This window comes from Pleurodeles waltl, chromosome 5 (assembly GCF_031143425.1).
Source record: "Pleurodeles waltl isolate 20211129_DDA chromosome 5, aPleWal1.hap1.20221129, whole genome shotgun sequence".
Classification (NCBI taxonomy): domain Eukaryota; kingdom Metazoa; phylum Chordata; class Amphibia; order Caudata; family Salamandridae; genus Pleurodeles; species Pleurodeles waltl.
In genome coordinates, this window is record NC_090444.1 from 1137214034 (window position 1) to 1137233350 (window position 19317).

The 19317-nt window shown below is 45.2% G+C and overlaps 1 protein-coding gene across 1 annotated transcript in view; it reads left to right on the forward strand.

The window, feature by feature from the left end:
• LOC138296318 (amine sulfotransferase-like) overlaps window positions 1–19317 on the forward strand; it is a 499213-nt gene that overhangs the window by 67722 nt on the left and 412174 nt on the right. The gene's annotated exons all lie outside the window — the stretch shown is intronic.

Here is a 19317-nt window from a genome sequence, read left to right on the forward strand (position 1 = left end):
GTGGTGTGCAGAGTACTAAAACCAGCAAAAACAGTGTCAGAAAAGTAGAAGGAGGCAGGCAATAAATTGGGGGATGCCCACCCTAAGGCTGTCAGATCTAACATGTGCCCCCCCAGCTGAAAGTGGGGAGGGCTCCCCAACCTCATGGGAGGTCTCATTGCTAAGGCGGAAGTATCTGGAGAGACCATCAGCAATAGCGTGGTCAGTCCCCGGGCGATGCTCCACCGTAAAGTCCATCCCCTGTAGGGAAATGGACCCCCTCAAGAGTTTAGGATTTTCACCCCTCATCTGCATGAGCCATCTGTGGGTCCTCTGGTCTGTCTGAACCCGGAAGTGAGTCCCAAACAGGTATAGTCTCAGCTTCTTCAGTGCCCAGACCACAGCAAATGCTTCTCACTCCACCTCTGTTTCTGTGGTAATAGTCTTCTGCTAATAAAGACTACTGGTTGGTCTAGGCTCCCCATTCAGCTGTGCTAGGACCACTCCTATGCCATGCTCTGAAGCACCTGTCTGCACAATGAGTTCTTTGGATAGTCAGGGGCCTTGAGCACGGGTGCTGTGCACATGGCTTCCTTCAGGGAGTCAAAGGCTTTCTGACAAGCCTCTGTCCAATTCACCAACCTACGTTGCTTTTTGGATGTGAGTTCTGTTAAGGGGGCCACTATGGTGCTATAGCCCTTAACAAATCTGCGGTAATATAAAGAAGGCTCTCACCTATGTCTGGATCCTAGGTGGTTGCCAGGCCTTGATTGTTTCAATCTTGGCCTGGAGAGGCTGCACTTTGCCACCACCTACTGGGTGTTTCCTAATACACCACAGAACCCTGCCCAATGCAGCACTTACTGGCCTTGGTGGTCAGGCCTGCCTGTTGCAGGGCCTGAAGCACCTCCCTGAGGTGGAGCAGGTGTTCCTCCCAGCTGGAACTATAGACGGCAATGTCATCTATATAGGCTGCGCAGAACGCATCCTTGCCAGTTAGGACCCCGTTAACCAACCGTTGGAAGGTAGCGGTCATTTTTAAGTCCAAAGGGGATTACTTTGAACTGGTAATGACCCTCAGGAGAAGAAAAAGCAGATCTCTCTGTATCCCCCTCAGTCAAGGCGATCTGCCAGCACCCTGACGTGAGATCAAAGGTACTGAGGAACTTGGCAGCGCCTAGCCTGTCTACGAGCTCATCATCTTGCTGATGGGGTGAGCATCTGTCTTTGTGACACAGTTGAGGCCCCGGTAGTCCATGCAGAACCTAAACTCTGGCTTGGTACCAGGAGCGGCATCCTTGGGAACAAACACCACTGGGCTGGACAAGGGACTGCTGGACTTCTCAATCACCCCAAGAGCCAGCATCTTGGCAACTTCCTCCTTGATGCTAGCCCTTACCTTATCTGATACTCTGTAAATGGTATTCTTTACAAGGGGACTGTCTCCTGTGTCAATTTCATAGACACACAAGTGTGTGAGTCCAGGGGTGAGGGAGAACAGGGCAGAAAACGGTTCCAATAATTGGTAGCAGTCTCCTCCCTGAGCTAGGGTCAGGGAGTCAGAGGGATTGACACCCTCCCCTGATCCATTCCCTTCCTTGGCAGAGAGGAGTTCGGGGAAGGCTCACTCTCCTCTTCCATACCCTCGTCTGTCACCAGAAGCATGCTGTCCTCAGACCTCTCAAAATGAGGCATCAGTCTGTTCTGATGGAGCACCCTTATGTGGTTTCCAGGGGACTTGAGGTCTACTAAGTAAGTGGCCTCCCTCTTCCGCTCCTTGATCTCAAATGGGAGAGGCCAGCAGTCCTGGAGAGCTCTAGGCTCTACTGGCTCCATTACCCATACTTTGTCTCCAGGTGAGAATTCTACCAGGGTGGCCTTCTGGTCATACTATTGCTTCATCACCACTTGACTGGCCTCGAGATTGCTGTTGGCCTGCTTCCAGAAGCATTGCATCTGGTTGCCGAGGGCCAGCATGTAACTGACCACATCCTGGGGAGGGTTTCCTGGGAGCTTTCTCCCACCCCTCTTTCACTATGCTTAGAGGTGCCCTGACAGGGTACCCATAGAGATGTTCAAAGGGGCTGAACCCCACCCCTTTCTGGGGCACCTCTCTATAAGCAAAGAAAAGGCATGGCAAGAGGATGTGCCACTTACGCCTCATGGCCTCAGGTAGTCCTGTGATCATGCCCTTCAGGGTCTGGTTGAACCTTTCATCAAGACCACTGGACTGAGGATGGTACAGGATGGTGAACTGGTAGGTCACCACACACTCATCCCACATGTACTTTATGTACATTGAACATGAAGTTTGTGCCTCTGTCAGACACAATCTCTTTTGGGAACCCCACATGGTTAAATATCCCCATTAGAGCTCTGGTCACCACCGGTGCAGTCACTGTCCTCAGAGGGATCGCCTCTGGATAACGGGTGGCGTGGTCCTTCAAAACCAGGAGAAACCTGTTGCCTTGGACAATTTTGGGGTCCAAGGGACCAATCACTTTGATGTCCAATCTTTCAAAGGGAGTGCCAATGATGGGGCGTGGGACCAGGGGGGCCTTGAGCCTTTTCCCTGTCTTCCCACTAGCCTGGCAGGTTGGGAAGGACCTTCAGAAAGCATCTGAGGCCACCCGCATTCGGGGCCAATAAAAGTGGGTGACAAGCCTGGTGAAGGTCTTGTTTTGCTCCAAATGTCCTGCCAGTGGGATGTGTGAGCCTGAACCAATAGGAAGGCTCAGTAGCACTGGTGGACCACCAGCACATGTGCTGCCCCAGCTTCCAGTACCTAAGGCTCACTGTAAAGGCGATCATTTTCCCAAAACATATGGTAATCGCCAGAGGCTTCACCTTCTGCTTGGGCCACGGCCTGTCGCCTCAAACCCTCAAGAGTGGGGCACTCCTTCTGTGCTTTGCCGCATTCCTCCCTGGTTGGCCCACCCTCGACTTGCCAGCCAGAAAGCTCAGGCAGGTTACCCAGGGCAGCAATATCCTCCCCAGTTGGCTCAGGGGCCTTCTCCTCAGGGACCCTGTCAACCATAGTGGGAATTTCTGGGACAGGTTTCCCGCGCCCCTTGCCCCTCTCCATTGCAGCTGTCTGGGCCATAGTTCCAGGCTCCAGTTGCCCTTCACTCCCTTCCCAGGTAGGCATGGACCTTGTGGTCATACAGACCCACTCAGACATATCTAACATCTCCAGGTGAGACCTGAGCTCTACCTCCTTCCAGGTAGTGTGCTCAAGGTTGTTGCCTAAGAGACAATCTACAGGCATAGCAAGACTCACAGCTACTTTCAGAGTACCAGAGACCACCCTCCACTGAAACTGAACCAGAGCCACTGGTAGGTGACTCTCACGATTGTCACCGACTGTGACCTAGTAGAATGTATTTGGGATGACCGGCTCTGCTGACACCAGCTGACCCCTGACAGTAGTCATGCTGAGCCTCTACCCTTTGCCCATTAATGGTGACCCACTGGCTATGCTTTAAAGTATTTGCAGGCATGTAGGCTTTTGGCACCATCTCTGCATCTCCCAGGGACACTAGGGTTACCTCTATCTGTTCACTAAAGCTAACTGGGACTACCTCCTCCTCGAGCATTACACTTGCCAAGCCAGGTATCAGCCCTCCAGTGGGGGGCTGTGCTCTCTTTGGACACTTGGAGTCACCCTTGTAGTGACCATACTTGGTGCACTCTAAGCATTGGGGTACAAACCTCCCTTTCTTTTTGTCAGAGAACCCAGGCTTCTTTTCAGAATCAGGTGGGACTGGTTACCACCTTGGGAATTATTTTGGGGGCCTTTTGAGAACTCCTTATTTTTAAGTTTTTCTCCCTCCTCTTTTTTCTGATGGGAACCCTGACCACCTTTGTGGGTGTCCCGCCCAGCTACCTTTTTGGATATGCTGATGCTAGCCCAGAGGCCCGCTTCCTCAGCAAGCTTCCTAGGATCAATCAGCTTACTGTCAATCAGGTGCTGGCGCAACTCTGTAAAGAACACACTGAGCACATGCTCTCTCAGGATCAAATTATGCAACCCCACATAATAATTTACTTTATTGCCCGACACCCATCCATTCAGTGCCTTACTGGAAAAATCAAAAAAGACTACCCAAGTTTGTGTGGAGAGTTTGGTGACGTCCCTGAACCTATGACGGTACTTCTCAGGGGTCAGCCCAAACTTGGCAATCAAAATGAGCGGTTATGTGTTCTGATCCTTTAAGTCTAATGTGAGGAGTGTGTCCCTCCCAATAGCTGGAACATGTTTCCACAGACCACCTCCCCTCCATTGATCTTCAGAAACCTCATGGGCCCTTAGTGCAACTTCATATGCAGCAAACCATTTATCAATGTCATCTCCCACCACATAAGCTGGCACTGTTTCTCTGGGCATAAAAACCTTCTTTTCTCCAGCAGGTCCTGATGTATGCTGCCACCATCACTGCTGGACTCAGACTGCCTAGACTTGAGCTCCAGCTCTTTCAGACTCAGTTATTGAGCCAGGAGTAGTTTATTTTCAGTGGTGGCCCTGTCAGCCTCAGCTTGCTTGTCTTCTCTTTCAGCTTTCCTCTCCTCTGCCTCCATGTTTAACCTTGCCAATTGCAGTTGAAATCATCTCTCCTCCCTCCTTTCCTCTGCGGTCAGGCCATGACTAGAGACACTGCACCCTTGTTTAGCAGGGGGCACAATTCCAGGGCTAACATCCCCCACTGCTGGTGGCAATCCTCAGGAGAGTCCTCCTCTTGCTCTCCCAATTCAACATTTTCTTGTGAATGGGCTGCTGCCCAGGCCCTCGGCGCTTTTTGGTACTCCTCCTTCTTGGAGGCACCCCGGGTAGGTATTCCCATCTCCTTGCAGAACCCTTTCAGCTGGTTAATAGTGTATGTCTCCAGCTTGGCTAGGTCAAACTCTCCAGCTTCTCCTTGAGACCCAGCCAGAGACGTGTTGTTTGAGGATTACATTAAAATATCAAGTAGGAAACACAAAATTGCAGCAAAATAGAAAAAAATCAAGTTGGCCTTTCACTGTGTGTAGGTAGTGTGCACGCAGCTATTGTATTTTACTGCACAAACGCAAGTCTCATCTTCACCGTTGATCACCAATGTCTTCTCCTCCCCCTCCCACCTTCCATGGCCCACCCCCCACAATAGTGTGATTATTGTTTTATTTTTCACCTCCTGGCTCTTGGCCAGGGGGACAATGCTAATCCGCCATTGCAGAGGAGCCACCCTTGATATGTACCGAAAAGTACCTTTGAAGTGGAGGAAAACTTCAAAGAGTGGTTTTGAAGTGCACCAGTTCCCCTTTCAACCCAGTCCTGTCTGCCAGGAGATCTGTGAGGGGTTATCAGTCCTTTGTATGAGTACAGGCCACTGGCCTTTGAAATGTAAGTGAGAGACCCTCCACCTTTCCTGCCCAGGAAGACCCATCAGTATGCAGATGAATGCAGGATGCATTTCTAAAATAGTAATGTAGAATCCAACTTCACCAGTAAGTAGGATTCCACAGTACCATACCACCCATACTAAATATGACATCTATTCCCCTCAGATTATAAATTACAATTTAATAGCATATAAGGGGATTTCTAATGCTGGCTCATGAGAAGAGTAGGCTTCCCAGTAGTTAAAAACAACGTTGGGGGTTTTCACTACCAGGACATGTAAAACTTGCAAGCACATGTCCTGCCTTTTACTTACACAGCACCCTGCCCTATGAGTTACCTGGGGCCTACCTTGGGGGTGACATGTGTAAGAAAAAGGGAATTAAGGCTTGGCAAGTAGTTTTAAATGCCAACTCGAAGTGGCAGTGAAACCGCACACACAGGCCTTGCAGTGACAGGCCTGAGACATGGTTAAGGGGCTACCTATGTAGGTGGCACAATCAGTGTTGCAGGCCCACTAGTAGCATTTAATTTACAGGCTCTGTGCACATGTAACACACTTTACAGGGGACTTACAAATTATTAATTAAATATGTCAATTGAATATGTGCCAATGTTAACATGTTTTAGGGAGAGAGCTCATGCACTTTAGCACTGGTTAGCAGTGGTAAAGTGGGCAGATTCCTAAAGCCAACAAAAATGAGGTCAGAAAAAGAGGAGGAGGAAGACAAAAAGTTAGGGGTGACCCTTCGGAGAGGGCCATTTTCCATCACAGCCCCCTTCCAGCCTAAAGCCAGGGTAGACTTTTCGATGCTTAAGACAATGGAACTTGGATAATATATCACTACTGCAGGTTCACTTGCTAGTTCTATGCCTTTCTAACTCAGTTAGGTCCCTTTGTCTATACTCTCTAGAGCCACTGAACTGACCTGGGAGAACCCTTCTTCTCATCTGTGGACCCCATCTGTGAAGCACCTAACCTTAATTAGCTCAGTTGCATCCCAGTAGGCAGACTGTACCACCATATCCAACAATGTGATGTGGCCAATTCCACTCCTTGGGTCTGACTTCTGTCCTCAACCCGTGGAAACCTCTATCCACCAGGACAGTAACTAACAGAGGCCATTGACAGCTGTCAATGTCAAGAGCCTGGCCCCAGGCCATCCACTGTTAAGTGGAGGCCCTAAGCCGGGCCATTGGGTAAGCATCTCCTCCAGCCTTAGGGCTGGCAGGGAGTTCCCTATGGGCTCTTGACTTCTGAGGCATCTGATGGTGAGGGGCAGTATCCCCAGGGGTTTTGCACCCGACTTCTACCCTACCTTTCTCCAGTTCAGAGGTGGTATCCTGACACTGGCCAATCAAAGCAGGGTCTGTACCCTAAGGCTGAACAAGAGACAGGGGTAAGTCCTCCCTCACCTTGCCCCTCCATTTGGGACCCTGTATTCTCCATTTGGGAGTGGTACCCACTGAAACCTGAACTGGTAGGGTGCCTGTGGAGGCTGCTCCCCACAGCTCTCCTGACACAGAGGAGCTCTCATCAGTGGATGGTTCCTCGCTGCAGACCAGGTTATCCTGCATGGGTCCCCTGTGGGGTTATCCTGCATGGGTCCCCTGTGGGAACTGTCCAAGCTCTAGGGCTGGAAATAGGGCACCCTGGGCCTCTGCCCAACCCCCTTTCCTTCTACTTTTAGAAGGGACATAGGATCCTTTCCCCCCTTGCCATTTTAGGACCTGTCTGGACCACTGTGTACCTCCCTCACACTCTGTTGAGGGGAACTGGACCACACTCCCTAGGTTCACTTCCTAATGGCTCAGAGGTCAGCCTCCTTTGCAAGCGCCCTGGGGTCAGAGAGTTTACAATCAACAAGGTGTTGATGTAGCCCTGGAAAGCAGTGACTGAAGGTGTGCTCTCTGACAATCAAATTGCACAGCCCCTCAAAAGTGTTTACCATACTACCTTTCACCCAGCAATCCATTGCTCTGCAAAAGTAACACATAAAATCCCCCTAGGACTGCTGAGACAGATTCCCACTGTCCCTGAATCTCAACCTGCACTCTTCTAGGATGAAGCCATATCTCTTGACAAGGGTGTTTTTTGTGGAGGGATACCTGAGCCTATCTTACTCATCTAGAGTCAATAAGACAGGTATATACCTTCATAGGACAGTCCCCCAACCCTCTTCAGGGTTCCTGTGCACTTCTAGATTGACCTCATACACCTCAAACCACCTGTCTATGTCAGCCCCCTCTCTGAAGCCAGGCACCAAATCTCTGGGTGTGTTTAACGTTTTCTTCAGCACTGATCTTAGTAGTTTTGCTACCACCACTGAACTCTACTTGCTTTGCTTTTAAGTCCAGTTCCTTTAGACTCAGTTCATGAACCAACAAGATTTTTCTGTCTTCCAAGGCTCTAACAGCCCCAGCTCTACACACCACCACCAGGGCTTTGTCAGCCTCAGCTCATCTCTCCTCTGCAGCCAGTTGGGCCAGCTGCAGTATCAGGTCCCTCTCAGCCTGTCTGTCCTTCATTTCCTCAAGGGACAGAGTGTTGGAGGTGACACTGTTTACTGCATATGAATCAGCAGGGGACCCCCTCCCTGTTGGCTCACCTCTCTCCTCTGGTGTGTCATTATCCTTCTCCTCCTCATTATTCTTATAAGGGTTATCGTCCTTTTGGTCCTTTGCTGCATCCTTCAGCCAACGTGATTTCTAAAAAGCATACAGGGCATCCTGCAGGTTCTGCGCTGTGGGCACTTTTTCACAGCCAGCCCTCTATCCTTACAGAAATTCCTCAGCCAAGCCTTGCTGAGGGCTTCAATGGGGACAAGGTCCATCTCATTGTAGCCTTCTGGGAAGGAGAAATCCATGTCCAATCTGTTAAGGTATTACAGGTGCAACACAAAGAGTCCCAGGTTTATGAAGGAGCGGTAGGAATAAAATTTGGAAAAATAACCATTTGAGAGAAAAAGGAGAAAACAACTCGTAATGGCCTTTAAATGCGGATGGTAGTGTACACCAAGTCACTGTAAGGCACTGCACAAACACAAGTCCTATCCTCACCGCTGAACACCAATGTTAGAAATTAGATCTCGAAATGGCAGAGGTATACAGCCTGTCCAAGTAGGGACCACAATCCTGGTCAAGGTAAGCAACAACACAACCTAAATTATCCTCTGCTCACCCTCTGGTAGCTTTGCACATAGCAGGCAGGCTTCACTTAGAAGGCAATGTGTGAAGTATTTTTGCAATAACCCATACAGTAACACAGTAAAAACACCCCCAAAAATACTCCACACCAGTTTATGAAAATAGGCAATATTCATTTGAATATAATTTAAGACCAAAACAACAAAAATTCTATATGTACAAGTCAAGATCTCACTTTTTAAAGGTTTAATTGAGTCTCAATCCTTAAGAATCAGTGGTTGTATCCTTTTAACACACAGTACCTGGGATGCATCAAAAATTACAACGCAGAGGGGTCGCAGTGGTGGCGATGCGTCAAAAAGTTAAGCAATGTGTTGATGTTTGTGCCACAGCAAAGACAATGTGTTGTTTATTTCCAAGCTGCAAGGCGATGCGTCAGTTTTCTGGAGCTCACCCTTGGTTCCTCACTGCAATGTGGGGATATTTTGATGCCCAGGGATGATGCATGGAAAACTCAGAAGCCTATGATAGCCCTTTAGACTCCAGAACAGGAGGCAAGCTCAATCCAAGCCTTTGGAGAGCACTTGTGGAGGAAGGCAGTGTCCTTCCAGCAGAGTCAGGGGTCAGCAGGCAGCAGGGCAAAAAGCAGGACAGCATTCCTTACAGCAAAGCTGTCCAGATGATTCCTTTGGGCAGCCAGGCAGTCTCCCTGACAGAGTTTATCTGTAGGTCCAGAAGTGTCTGATTTGGAGTGGTCACAGACCCAGCATATATATCCAAAAGTGCCTTTGAAGTGGAGGAAAACTTCAAAGAGTGGTTTGGAGTGCACCAGTTCCCATTCAACCCAGTCCTGTCTGCCAGGAGATCTGTGAGTGTTGGGGGGGGGCATATCAGTCCTTTGTGTGAGGACAGGGCACTGGCCTTTGAGGTGCAAGTGAGAGCCCTTCCACCCTTCCACCCTTCCTACCCATGTTAGCGCTTCAGAGCCTTAATAAGTAAACTTACAAGGAGATGCGTTTAGGTCAATGAACCTTTGGGCCACGTTCGGGGACTTCCTAGGGTGAGGTATTCCCTTTGGCATCACAATCAATAGATCAATAACTCAATCAATAATCACAGTAACTAATAAACAAGCTAATCAATAACATCAACAAGAATCAATAAGATGAACACACCATGACCTTTCAGTCATGAATAACTACACCAATTAATAAAGGTTAAGATATTTATTTCCCTATTAGTTACACCCTAATATCATGTTTATTAGTCTCAATAGCAATAAGCACATCAGAACCCCTACCACTTGGCAATCAGAACAAAACTTAATCAAAGCATAGATAATGGACATTTAGAATTAAGAACATCATCAATATGGATCAACTTTAGCAGAGTCTCCTTAGTACATTATTCAACAAAGCAAGAGCTTAGTCATTTGTCTATTTGCATCCGATATTAGTGAACTCATTAACTAACCTCGAATTAGCATTAGCATGTTGGGCTTCATGCAAAACATTTAGTGAACACGAATTTAGGAAAACAACTAAGGCCTCTATCAAAATTCAGCAGTTGGTACCTAGAAAGAAAAGGCAAACAGACAAATTCACAATTTCCATCAGATAGTTACCCATCCAATGGTTCAGCAAACAGCATCACTCTTCGTGCTCAGGACATCAGTCGATTCACCATCAGCAAAGATAGGATGGGACAAAAGTCTCAGCATAGCATAGCTAAGGAATAGGAACTTCCTTCATATGGAGGAGAAGTAAGCAGCAGGCAAGAATGGGTAGAGGATAGTTTAAACTATCAGGAAAACTAACCAGCAAAGTCTCAAAGTATATGCAAAAATGGCAAAGAATGGCTGAACAGGAAAGGAAGAATGTCTTGAAAAGGCTGATTTCTCCTCTGGTTATGCAGTTATATCAAAACTGTCTAACAAGTCTCTAATTTCCCATTGGGCAATATTTGGTGCATCGTTATCTCCATCCAATAGTCCAATTTACGTTTCACCAGAATTTTCCACAAGTCACAGTTCTCATGTCGTTGATTGAACCAAGTTATTGTCGTCTTCATTAATTAGAATATCAGGTAAGAAAAGTTACACTTTACGTTCCAGTCAGTATCCCTATTGATTTCTCCTACTACAGGCGGCCTCGCACGTGTTACGAATTACACTGTTGCATTCAGCAGTTATGTCTCCTTGAGCAAGTCGGGTCCCATGAGAAAGAATTTACTACGGCTACACACACATCTCTAGTTTCTGGAAAAGTACAGCTTCGTGTGCTTCAGGAAAACAGCACATTGCACGTTAGAAAAATACAGTTTAATATGAGACCGGGCATCTAGGCCCAGACCATCGCTAACTAAGGCCTAGTAATTTAGTTAAGCAACTCCTAATACATGACGCTAATTATAATATGCTAATATAAATTCAAACATTAGTAGATAATTAGTTCATCATTAATCAGTTTCATTAGTCTTCGTATACATTGGTAGCCACTCCCCGTGGGCACGTTTCAAACACGTGCATTATTTTCTATGTTAACACATTTTCTATGCAACTTCATTAGACAATATATTGCAAGCTCTTCATGTTAATATTTATTTTAAAAGACACACTCCAACACCCAGGAAGACCCATCAGTATGCAGATGAATACAGATGCAGCTGAGTGTCTTGTGTTTATTGCTGTCAAGGGGAGCTGTCAACCGGCACAGACCAGACATGGATTGGAGACATGCTGTAAGGCACAGAGAGCAGAAAGTGCAGAGAAATGTCTACTTTCTAAAAGTGCATTTCTAAAATAGCAATATAGAGTCCAACTTCACCAGTATGTAGGATTTCTCAGTACCATTACAACCATAGCAAACATGACAGATCAAATCGCTCCAGATTAGAAATTACCACTTAAAAGCATATAAGGGAATTTCTAATGCTGGCCCATGAGAGGAGTGGGAATCCTAGTAGTGAAAAACAACTTTGGGGGGTTTTCACTACCAGGACATGTAAAACTTGTAAGTACATTCCTGGGCCTTTTACTTACATAGCAGCCTGTCCTATGTGTTACCTAGAGCCTACCATAGGGGTGACTTATGTGTAAGAAAAAGGGAATGTAAGGCTTGGCAAATAGTTTTAAATGTCAAGTCGAAGTGGCAGTGAAACTGCACACACAGGCCTTGTCCTCGAAGGCCTGAGGCATGGTTAAGGGGCTACTTATGTGGGTGACACAATCAGTGCTGCAGACCTACTAGTAGCATGGGCCCTGGGCACATGTACTGTGCTTTATTGGAGACTCTCAAGTAAATTAAATATGCCAATTGGGTATGAGCCATGCTTTAGGGAGAGAGCACATGCGTTTTAACACTGGTTAGCAGTGGTAAAGTGCCCAGAGTCCTAAAGCCAACAAAAATGAGGTCATAAACAGACGAAGAGGAAGGCAAAACATTTGGGGGTGACCTTTCGGAGAGGGCCATTTTCCAGTGGTCACTTATTGCTGAGGTTCTTTGACCTAAAAACTGCTTTGGATTTAGTAAATCACCCCTCACTTTGGGTATTCCAGTCAGAGATGTGGGTTGATTTTTCTTTGGTGAAGATAATCAGAAAAACTGCTTATTGACAATCATTTTTTAGATCGTTATGACACTGGAACCCAAAAAGGTTGATGTTTCAGCAAGGGCTCATTTGTGTACATTTCTCAAGGTTTCCCCAAATAAATAAATACAATTAGGACAAAATAGCCAGTGGTGCCAACGTTTTTGTCCTATATGCCATTATGTTCGATAGACCCATCTGGTGGAAGGGATGTATAGAGTTTGCAGGTTCTCTAAAGACACACGATACCCATAGAAAGCACCTGATCTGCAGCTTATAATTATTTTTTATAGTGTACCGGCCATGCAGAACTTTGCATGGTAACATATAAAGAATGAAAACTTGGTAACAAGGACATTTGTCTGAAATGAGCACAAGATATTGGGTTTAGGAACAGTGGGCAATTGTGCACCTTTGAATTTTGGGGTTACCCTTATTGTCATGTGGTTGAGAGGATAATTTGCTGAAAGTATTTTCTCTTGCATACTAGCTTACATTTGGAAGCCACAAATTTAGAGAAATCCAATTGTTGATAGCAAATGTTATACTATTCTTTCTTACACATGTCTCTCAATAAAAATGGTACACCACTTGTGGTTCTTGGCTGGGTAGCTGAGACACAACAGACCCCAAAACCTGAAGACATGGCATTGTACCAAAATAAATCAATGTGTTTTTTTTTTATAATGTGGGTAGCTGTGGATTTTGGGCCCTAGTTCAACCATCACCCACGGAAACCTTCCAAACGCAGACATTTCTGAAAACTAGACACTCAGGAAAGCTTAAGGTGTTGCAATTTGTGTGGATCCCGTTAAGTGTTTTTATTTACCCAGAAGTCATTGCAAACACCAATTTGCAATATGGATAGCTGTGTAATTTAGGCCTGGGCTTCGCAGCCACCCATAGACACCCTCCAAACTCCGACATTTCTGAAAACTAGACACCCAGGGGCATCCAGGTTGATCTGGCTGACATGGATCCCCTTAGATTTCTTAGCCACAAAGGCCAAACCTTAACTTCTTGATAAAAACAGTACCCCACGTGTAAGGGATTTGCACCAATGGCATAGCAGGCCCCAATGTGCAACATGGAAATTGCAACATTTCCTATCAATAAAATGACCTGATTTGATGATGGGGTAGCTGTGTAGTTTGGACCCAAGCTTACCTGCCAACAAGGACACCTACCAAACGCAGACATTTCAGAAAACTTGTCACTCAGGGGATTCTAGGGTTGTCTGACTTGCATGGACCTCCTACCTCGTCTTACATACAATGCTCTTCAATACTTAAACTTTGTTCAAAACATGCATTATCTTAACATGTCTGTTTGGGAATGCTGTAGAATTGTGTACATCCACAAAATTCCTCCCACCCAGCATTCCCACCCTTTTCATGATAAGAACGGTACCCCTCTTGTGTGGGCCTATGACAGGAAAGACCCTAAAACGCACCATTAACTGATCACATTTCACCATTCAAAAATGCCCCCTTTTTTTAGCAATGTGGGTAGCTGTGGATTTTGGGCTTGTGCTCGGCCTCCACCAAAGCAAATCTTCTACGCCCAAAACTTTCTGAAAACTAGGCAACCAGTGGAGTCCAGGCTGGTAGTGGCATGTGGGGATCTCTGAAACTTGTTTACACATGAGCCCTTCCATACCTCAATCCAAAAAAGCTAATTTTCCTCAGATTTATGTGAGGCAAAGTTCTGGAATTTTCGGGTATCCACACATTTCCTGCCACTCCGCATTGCCACACTTATGTGGTTAAAAAAGGTATCAAAAAACAACAAAGAGGGGCAAATGTGGGAGATTCGGAGGAAGTACTCCTGGTCCCGTGTGTAAAGCTCCCAACAGTCACTAAATCAAAAAAAGGGTACACACGGTTCCAAAAAAGCCAGAAGGTTTCTTTCACACTCAATGGTTCTGAATTCAATGGAAACCAAAAGTGGTTGAAGCAAGAGCCCTCACTCACCTTCCGGTGACATGCTTCATCATAGGGCCAAGCTCCTCGTCAGGCCGGCACTGCAATGCCTGACGGGCCCCACACGGGGGCTCTTTGCCGGAGATCTTTTGGAAGTGATGCACAACCGGTCAAAAATCGTGAAGGATTGGTGTTGAAAAAGTTAAAAATGACTAGAGGTAACAGATCTGCAAATTTATTCTAATACTGAAACCTCTGACATGATTAAAAACAATACACAGGAATATAGTAGATTAATGTCTACACTTCCCATATAAAAATAAAGTAGTATAATTACTAATTCTCGTAATCGAGAGTAGTAAAAAAGAAGTAACCACAGGGTCCCCTGTGTTACTCAATATCATAGGTCAACATGTTTCTCGTCTTTTTTTTTTTTTGTCAATAAATGATCTTAATGTGATTCTTCAGGACCATAGTACATACCTAATCCTTTAAGCATTTGGGACTTCCATAATACGGAAATCCAAAAACCCTCCAAATATTAAAGGTAGATCCTCATCGGAGAGACTTCAGGCTTAGAAAGCCACTATGGTTTAACGTGGAGTCAAGGGTACTGGACCACCTACGCCTGATGAAAGTCCCCGGAACTACGGTTAAAAAAGGTAACCTAGTTTTGTGGGTTGTCCAGCCCAAGTCCTAAGACAGCCTCAAATGAGACTATAACCAATGGCAATATGGAGCACTTTAAAAAAAACTCAGTTGTGCTCACTGAGTTGAATTGGAATGAATATAAACTCTCTGCTTTGATGTTTAAAGCTGAGAATAGGACATTTCTCAAGTTTGTGTAACAGACATAGGGAGGCCAACAGAGCTTCTCCCGTATTAGTCCACTAGTTACACTTGCGGCTGGTACCCTAAATATTCGGTGGGGCAATCACTGACAAGGGAGGCAGGCCGAACTGGGAGCAAGGAGATCGAAAGTTTTCTGATCCCCTAGTTAAACTGCTGTCACTAGCCTGAAGACTTCGACTCTTCGTCTCTCATTCTAATCAGCTGTCATCCCTCTTTCAGCACCAGATTTCCACTTCTTTCCTTCATTATTACCCGTCTCTCTTCATCTTCTCTCTCCTCCAAAGTTTTAATGCCTACCAATACACCACTAGTTACGTTCTCATTCTCTCCCACTGAAACCTGGGAGTCTGGGACTGCAGGTTCGTTGCATGTGCTCAAATAAAACCTCACAGCCTTCTGCAATTTTAGGCCAAACATGCTGACTTTAGCAATCTTTGCTTTTGAGAAGTAGAAAAGATCACGAGTTCAAGAATGTTACGCTTACCTTCACTTTCAAATCTGAGAATATATGTATCATAACTGCTGTTTAGTATATTCATAAGGACTCAAGAGTGACTAAATCTAATGGGTATGGCATTCAAGTGCTGACAAGTAATGGCTTACACTGTTCTATATTGTTTTTCCGGTAAACATTGCTTTGCAGATCCTTGAGGTTTACAGAGCGCGTGGGACTCGAAATTCAGACAAACAGAAAATTCGAGGCAATGCATTTCGCTGCAAATTCCTGTGGTGGAGAGCTTGTACATTCTTGTCCAGAACCCAAAGAAGGTCGACACCGATATAAACGTCTGAAATGTGGGCACTCTAGCCAACAAAATAAGTGATTTATTGCTCCCATGCTTCTTGTAAACACTACTACTATTCGTGACATTGCAAACACTTTGTGAGGAGAATGTCTTTTTAAGAGCGCACTTTTAGAAACTGACTGACTCGTATTGTAAGGAATTGACATGACGAGCATCCCTTGCTTCCAGACTTCATACTGCAAAAGCAAAACTACAACCCATGCATAGCCTGTCATAAAACAGTAAAAATGTACTTACCCATGAGCTGGCTCGCTTCCTCTGGTCCTAGTACGTTGCGCTGGTCTGCAGCAATTCTCCATACCAATCCAGACGCCGCTCTCAACCTGCTAATAATGTTAATCAGCGTGAGAGCAGCACCAAAATTGCCTGGAGCAGGCTGCTTTGATGCTCGCTCCTGTAGGAAGGGGGGGGGTGCCTGTGCCTGCTCTCCACCCAGCCATCTAAGACAGCTGGGTGGAGAGGTTTAAAGTGTGCTTGTCAAGCTGGGTTTCACAAGGCAGCAGGCCAAAGTGACATACACACGCTAAACTGGTGGATGAGCACAACTCTCCTAGTTCCAATCTGCAGGGGAATTCATTTTATTACCATTTTATTTTTCTCCTTTCTGGTGCTGGAAGGGGGGGGGGTGATACTCTTCTGCCCTAATAGAGGGACCGCTGATGATTTATTGCATGCGGTAAGGCTAAAGTGCATGTCTGATAAAGAATATTTGTCTTAAGCTATTCATTTTGGGGCTACTTGGTGTTTAATGTCTTTAACGATTACTAAACCATCATGAGAATTCTTTAAGATCCCAAGAGGGTGATGTGTAATAGAAGTCCATTACAGGAATGGCAAAAAAGAAGGCAAGCCACCCACTAAGCAGCACTGATTTAGTAGCTCTCTTGTCTTGTATGGTGCTTTTAATTGAGTTTACACTTTTTTGATTTTTAACGTAACTGCATGTGCACAAATACCAGATGGCAGAGCAAAAACAGGACTAGCTTAGATAAACATAGCTGATATGGGTGAAGTTCAGATTTTATATAAGAAGCTAAACCAGGAATAAGATTTTCCATTTTCTGTTTAGCATACAACAGTGATTTTTCACCCATGCTCTACAAACCCGCTGATAGTCCATGATACCCTCTCAATGACTTTTTAAAAATTAAATTATAGTAGATTAATAAAGTATAAAAGGAAGATTTTAAAACACTTTGTACATGTGAAGAAATGTGAACCTGGAGCCTAAACATTATGGTGGTATTCTTGGTTTGATTCGTGGTATTACTGCAAGTTGAGTAAACAGAATCTATTACAGGGGTCTCCAACATTTTCGGTAAGAATAACTACTTATACTGAGTGAAAACTACCCTGAGTTATGAGTAATATTAGCTTTGTAAACATTACTTCCTCAAGCAAGATTACACTGATGGCTATTTTATGCAAGATTACCATCACTGTTCACCTTGGAGCACTATGGGTAATACATAACAGCCATAGCTGTGATGCCACGTGCACCAAGAAAATAATATCATTAATATGTTTCCCCAATACCAAATGATTTATCACTCAGATTTGGGCTTTAAATATATTTTGGAAATTCATGTTTCTCCAAACATCCCTTATGAGTTCTGAAAATACACACATTTTAATCTCACGTACACGCTTTTCAATTTTGGTTACATATGTTAGTATCCAGGGGGCAAAGCATACACACGAAAGCTGCTTGCTGGTAGCTGAAGAGCTACCAGCAGCTCACAAACTACTTGTTGGAGAAATATGGTCTATTATGTACCATGATTGGTGGATTCCTTTCAAGCACCAGTAGGAGCAGACAAAAAGAGAGCATGCATTAGTAGTAAAAAAGACAAAGTAATATGCTTGAGTGCAGCATATTGCTGCATCTTAAAGAAATAAAATCATTTTTTTAAGTTCCAAGTTCTATTAAAATGTCAATTTTTGTACAAAATATGGTATTTCATAATTTGCGAAACTGATGGTTGTATACTTTTTTCTGTATTTTCCTATATTGTTTCGAGGTTCAAATTGTATTGTAGAAATTGGTTAAGTCGGGGTTCCCAGATTCCTATAATGATTTAATGGGGTCCTCAGAAACTAAATGGGTAAGAATCGTCGGGTTAGATTGCTTTTCTGCTCATTTGTTTCCTCTATAAAATCAAGTGGGCCCCATGCCATTGTTCAAAGTGGTATAATGGCATCCATTGTAGGGAAAGATTTGAGACCCTAAGAATCAAAAGGGGTGTCCAAAACAGTGGGTCAGCATTGTTTCCTATTTCTGCTGAGTAACTCCACTTTATGTGTGACACTATTGGTCCGTGTCTGGCTTTTTGTATCAAAAGCACTTTGCATTGGGACTTCTAGTTTTGCGTTTCTAAGTATGTGTATGGGTTTAGAAATTACAGAATGTACAGTGAAAAAGTGTTATACATAACATAGGTCTATTTGGCAAATATGGACTTTAACTTTATACTTTATACACAGTCAGTGATGCCAGTGGAAGATTGATTGAGCACAGAGAACCACCGTGATGTAAGTGACATAAACCAATGAAACTACAACGCATGAGAGAAAATACTGCAACTCCCAGTATCCCATTATTTTACATCACTTACCATTCCTTCAAAGCGCCACAGGGCTACTGCTTCCTGCAATATTAGTAATCACATTTAGAATTGTAAGCATAGAAAGGGGACAGAAAAAATTATCATCATTATAACTGGAAATGTTGAGCTGTAGGGACTGTTGTCACCCGTGGGATCATGCTCCCACCTGCTGTCTACCTTCCCCTCAGAGGGTTTCATGAAGGAGTCCATTTGCACGGAAACACTCGAGGAATCTAAAAGGCTTAGAGCATTTTCCTAAAGGAAGAAACAGGAACGAGCCCCATTATGGAATGTGGAGGTGGTAAGAAGGTACAAGTTATCATGCACAATTACTCATCTGGCCCCAGACACAATTGTCATAGGTCATATTAACAGTGACTTCTTTTCAGTTGGTCCTGCAGAAATCACTGAGATGAAAAGCAGCTGTGTGTGCCTTCATTGGCCAATCATATGCAGGAAGTCCTGACTCATCTTCCCGTCTTGGAGGCAAAATTATCATCCTCTGCAAAAGACCTAGACTTGCACAACTTGTTTTAGAGTTTGCAGTGAGCTGGTCACTGGTCCTGTCCTCTAAAGTCCAGCTTCTCGTGACTGTAAACTCCAGGGCCCCGAACAGCTGCAGCAAGACAACCGCCAAGATGTAATTACAACATGAGAACCAACTCAAAAGCTACTCTGGCAACAAGCACCTTGCCAGTTGCTGCAGTCATCAAATATCTCTTTAGGCCCTGTGGACTCCATCCCCAGGGCTTTTTCTTTCGCAAAGGAGAGAGGGCTCGAAAGGTCCCCCTCCCCGATTCTTATTAGGCCCTGGGGACCCCACCCCCAGGGACTTTTTTTTAAATAAAAGGGAGGAGGGCACACAGCCCCCTCCCCAAACCTTGCTAGGCCCTCTGGACCCCATCCTCAGGGCACTTTCTTAAAATGAAAGGGGTAAGGTCCATGCGCCCCACACTCGAAGCATTGTTAGACCCTTGTTACCCCATCCCCCAAGGGGTGTTTTTTTAATCTGAATGGGAGGAGGCAGCATGGCCCCCGAC